This window comes from Ursus maritimus, unplaced genomic scaffold (genome assembly GCF_017311325.1).
Source record: "Ursus maritimus isolate PB19 unplaced genomic scaffold, ASM1731132v1 scaffold_13, whole genome shotgun sequence".
Classification (NCBI taxonomy): Eukaryota; Metazoa; Chordata; class Mammalia; order Carnivora; family Ursidae; genus Ursus; species Ursus maritimus.
The window spans coordinates 69,000,195-69,005,410 of record NW_024423675.1 but is presented as its reverse complement, the minus strand read 5'-3'; the positions used below and the strand labels follow the sequence as shown (position 1 = coordinate 69,005,410).

Genomic DNA, 5,216 nt, shown 5'->3' with positions numbered 1-5,216 from the left:
TTGTGTTCCCTCTCTCGCTGGCTGTCTCTCTATCGAATGAATAAATAAAATCTTAAAAAAAAAAAAAAAAGGAAGGCCAGAATGTTGAGACTTCACTTGAGACCCTCCCTGAGGTCAGCCCGTGCCCCTCAGTTCAAAGGTCACCATCAGCAAGGCTGGACTCCCTCACCACATGCGTTTCCAGGGAGGCTGTGTTTATGGCAAACAGAGGATGGGAACTGGGGATGACGGATGTGTTTACTCACCACCCCATCCTCTCCTGCCCTGCGGGTGGAGGTCGCAGCTGCGAAGCGGATTTCATTACGGCCCCTCCCTGCGGTGACCATCCCGTCCCTACGCTCCCTTCCCACCCATCCAAGTCACGTCCTGGCACCATTTGTCCTGGGAGCCCTCCTGGGCGAGCCGTGTGGGAAGGCCAGGATTCGGACGCCTGTCTGTGATCCTCGGGCCTCAGGTTGGAAGACACAAAGGTGTCCTCCTCCCATCGGATGCTGACCTGGGGCCAGGCAGCAAGCAGCACCAAGTTGACCCTCTTCAGGAAGAAATGTCCCTGCATCAGGTAGGGCGTAGGGGACAAGAGGAGGGGGAAGGACTGGGCACCAGGGTCGGGTGGCGGCTGGGCCACACGGCGGGGTCCGGGGTCATCTCTGGGCTGTTCTCAAACAGCCAGGAACGGCTCCAGTGGCCGACAGCTGTGTGCAAGGCTACGCCAGGGACCCACCCACGGCACTTACAAAAACAAGTTTGTTAAGCCAAATGCATGATGTTTTAAGAAAATCATCTCCTGGCGGCGATTATCTGCCCGGTAAGACTCCTGACAGGCGTACTGCGGTGCTGACGGCCCCCGTGCTCCCGCGCGTTCTTCCCCCCGCCTTCTCCCGCACCAGCCTCGCCCTGGGCAGCGGCTTTGCTTGTAACTTCCAAAGCAGGATTTGAAAACTTGGGGTGGGACAGAGGTTATCAGAGGTGGGCTGTGTCTCGGAGACAGAGCCTCAGGGAGGAGGGGGCCAGAACTCAGCTCGTGCGTGTGACCCCCGCCCGCGAGGGATGGGCAGGTGGACCCCACACAGGACGGGGTCGAAGAGAAGCGGGACCACCAGCGCGGACGGTGCCCTGGGAGCTGGGCGGTGCTGATAGAACCGTGAAAAGACAGCGGGTCTGCCGTCCAGGAATGATGAGCGTTATCCCGCACCCTGGCCACCCCCTCCCCCCGGGTCCACGCATACAAGCGTGTTGCCGGGTATTTATCATTTGTACAACGAAAACAACAACAAGCTTGCAGGACGGTTTAGCGTCCACAACAAAGGTTTCCAGTGTTGCGTCAAAGACGAGGTTTTAGAAGCCCGGCCTCGTCCTTCGGATCAATCAACAGGGAGGTGCCTGCTGTAAGCAGAGGCGCCCTTGCCTGTGCCACACTGAGGGCCCCAAGGGCCCTGCGGGGGCTGCCACCGTCATGGTCCCTGCAGGGAGCTTTGAAGTGGCAGCCGCGTCTGAAAGGCCCACCTGTGTTCTGCCTGGTTGTTTTCAGAGCCGGCTGGGCAAGAGATCCGTCTAGATACAGCGCCAAGATAGGTAGGCATGCCTGCTTCACTTCCTAAGTAATTCAAAACAGTCGGGAGGCACGGTTTCGGCTGGGGGAGGCTCTGAAGGACACGAGACGCTAACACAAGCCAAGCAGCTTGCTTTCACTCTCCGTCCATAGCGCCTGCTCCTTGAGGATGGACGTCACCTGCCTCCACAAAACACAACATTTCTTACGTGTGAGGAGCCCACCCTTCGGGACGTTCTCTCATCCAGGGAGGACCCAGCAAACTGCATCCTATGCTTAGTTCACATTTCTGCACGTGGCCCAAGCGGTGTTGGAGCTCTGGAACTTTCTCCACAGACACTGAACGGTCCCATCCAGTCGGCGGAGACCTCGGTTCCTTGTCAGAAGAGCTCCTCCTGTCCGTTCTCAGGCCCCGGGCAGGGAGCTCTGCGATGGACATCTGTCCCTTTCCTGGTCATCCTGCATCTTCCCCACTGTGCACTCTGGGGACCCCACTGGGGTGGGGGTGTTAACGGGCGGTACCATCTCCTGTGACGAGGACAGAGGGGCTGGACACATGACCCGGGTGTGGCTAGTCACATGGGCCTCCCCAGGACATGGGCCCCCAGCAAGCAACCCCACACCAGGTGTGGCCGGGACAAGAGGCGTTCTGTTCTGTCATCTCTGATTCGTGGGCCTTATGAAGAGAAAGGAACTTAGCAAGATGAAAATCAGCACACATTTCAGCCAAAGTTATGCAACATTAGGAATGTCAATTAATAACATAGAGACCAGTGAAATGTGCCCCAGATGTCCGTGTAACCGACAAGTTAACAGGCTTGGCCTCAGTGTGGCATGGACACTCAGACAGATGATTCGGACACTACAAAGTTAATTCAGCTAGGACAGCAAAGGTGAGCCAAGCAAATACAAGAAATAACAGTAAAACAGAGAGTCACCTGCCAAAACCCAGCAGTAACTAGATAGAAGCTTCATTTCTTTACACAGCTCCTATTCATGGTTTCAAAAGCAAAGTCTAAAGTTATTTTGAAAGCGTCTGGAGGACATAACATGACACAGATCTTTGGAGATTGTGCTGACATTCAAGGGTGGAGAAATGCCAGAGTGAACGGTCAGTTGAGGAGCTCGATTCACTGATGGGTTTACTTCATGGTAATCTGTCAAATGTGCCTTAACCCTGACCGCATGGCCTTTCAAATTAGGGGCTCATGATATCCTGACAAAAAAGCTTGGAAATGTTTCCAAATTTTCTGCCATTTGGACACGGGAAAGCCCCCACTAACCTTGACCCATGTCATCCCTTCATGTCACGTGCCCACTGACTTCACATCCCCTTGTTATCCCGGCCCTGGAGGCTCTCGGAATGGAAGGAAAACACCCAGCAGTTCTTCCTACAGTGACCCCTAGGGTCTAACCATAGTCACAGAGAGCAAGAAGGGGCCCCGGGGATTGTGTCATAGGGGCCCCAGGGACGGCGGGGCCCCCAGGACGGGAGCAGCTGTGAAAGCCCCTCATCCTTTGGAGTGTCTGCACTTAAAACCACACCGTAAGGAGAAGAAAGGTCACGCATGATGCCAGCCATCAGACTCAGCTTCGCAGCAAGTGGCTGTCTGCAGCATCGCCCGTCCTTGTGTCCCAGGCACGCTGCCCCTCCCCCACGCGCGGTGGCCTGCTCCCACAGTAGAGATGGTTCCGGGCACCTGTGGTGTAAATGCAGCTGGGCGGGTCTGAGGCAGAGTCGGCTGCTGTAGAAGTAACATGTGGGACGGGGGCTTCAGCTCGGGGTCCCCAGACCTAGTGTCCTGCCCCTGTTTGCAGGCCCTGCCTGATTTTGACTCTTGCAGAGATTAAGATTTCCAAAGGTAACAGTCGATTAAGCAGGATCGGGTTTACCCATTATATAGGTTAAAGATTAAACCAGACCCAGCAGGACAAACATTCTGTACGGGAGTCATTGGCCACACAGTGGGGGGGTCTTCACATGCTTCCAGCAGGGTGCCTGCACACTGCTGGCCATCCTGTCCACTCCCAGAAGACAGGGAAAGGAACAGGCCTGTCTTCTTCACCCTTGATGTCAGGGAGGGCAGTGGCACTCTCCCAGGAGAGCTGTGTTGGTGGGGCTTTTGATGTGAGAGTGTCCTTGTTCTCTGCTCTGCATGGAGCTCAGCCATCAGAGCCGGGAGGGCTGACCTGCCCTGTGCCCAGACCAGACTCTTTCACCCACCCGGGATGCTGGCCGGGAGACGGCAAGAGCTGAGAGAGCTCCTGGAGAGCCCACCCCCAAAGGGCCTCCCCCACTGCCCAGGACCAGGGTGCGGAGCCAAGACCGTCACGGAGGGGAGAGAGAGCAAGCCAGTCCGGCGCTTCTTCTCCCTTTGGACTCACAGAGACGGTTGGAGGAAAACAAAATCCGAGAGAACGAGTTCCAAGCTGAAGGACACACAGAAAGGGGGAAGGGCAGCAGCAGGGGCCCCAGGGCCAGGCTCCCAGGGCTGTGACCCCCGCCGCATCCGATGTCCCACTCAACCGGGGCCGAGGCCTGGGGACACTGAGTGGGGACCCCTGCATGCCCACCCAGCAGCCCCTTGTCTGGTGCATCAAAGAAGAAAACTTTTACTCCTGTTTTTCATGGGAGAACAAAAAGCAATCCAAGTTACAGAATGCACACGGACTGAACCGTTGGAGAAGCAGCAGTGGGACGTCCTTATTCCAGATCCAAGGTGGGGGGTCCCCCAGCCCCAGGCACAGGCCCGGGCATCCGCCCAGGGCAGCTCAGCAGGGCACAGCACCTTGAAAGCGGTTCCAGCCTCCCCTTTTATGGCTCCAAAATCCGTCCCCAGGGAGTATTCGTTCAGGCAAAAGACGGTGGATATTGGCTCAATAGTTTGGGGGAAAGATGAGAACAAATAGAGCCAATGTCCTGGGAATCGCACACCGCATTCAGCGGTTGCAGGCAGGCCCCCGGAGAAAGGAGTTGTAATTGCAAAAATGTCTGAACTGTTATTATATAAATAAGGGATTTCCAGGAACTATCTTCTTCCTCTTAAGAAGCTGCACAGACTTGCTAATTTGACAGAGAAGCCTCGTCCGGAGGCTTATTACACACTTCTTAAGGGGCTGCAGCTTTTCCAGAAATTCAACCTGAAATTTCTCGTCACCCTACTCCAGTCGGCATGTAATAAATACCAAATTTCACCCGAGACACTAAGACGAGTGAAGTTAAGCTTTGTGCGCAGGGAGTTCTAATAACACGTGCACACAATCGATGGGACATTTTTGTGGCAGAAAGGGCTGAGGGCACTGGCCACACGCACTCTCACCCTGACCTCGGGGCCCATCCCCGCCGCAGGTAGGTGCTGTCCCCGTGACAGAGGGTGTGCGTTTCAGCAGCAAGCACAGCGGTTCTTTGTAGCTGGGCCTCTTACCCAGGCAAGGACGCACCTTCTCTGGAATGGCGCATTTCCAGCAAGGAAGACCACTGGTGGCTTCCGAAGGAGAGCAGAGCATCTCAGAGCCGCGCCCCGGAGGGCGACTCACACGCACTCACCCCCGCGCGGCCCTAAGAAGGTTTTAGCACGAGAATCCTCACGTGGAGACGGCCACTGCGGCCAAGCACGGGGGCTGAAGAGCAGAAATGCAGGCGTTTGGTCACTCACCCTCGACCGGC

General features: G+C 56.1%; 1 long non-coding RNA gene across 4 annotated transcripts in view; it reads left to right on the top strand.

Moving 5' to 3' along the window:
- Positions 1 to 213: 213 nt before the first annotated feature.
- LOC103660795 overlaps positions 214 to 5,216 on the top strand; it is a 13,454-nt gene continuing 8,451 nt past the window's right edge. For all 4 annotated transcript variants that reach the window (XR_567900.2, XR_567899.2, XR_005834435.1 and 1 more), the window contains exon 1: positions 214 to 559. This is a non-coding gene — a long non-coding RNA (uncharacterized LOC103660795). The remainder of the gene's footprint in view (positions 560 to 5,216) is intronic.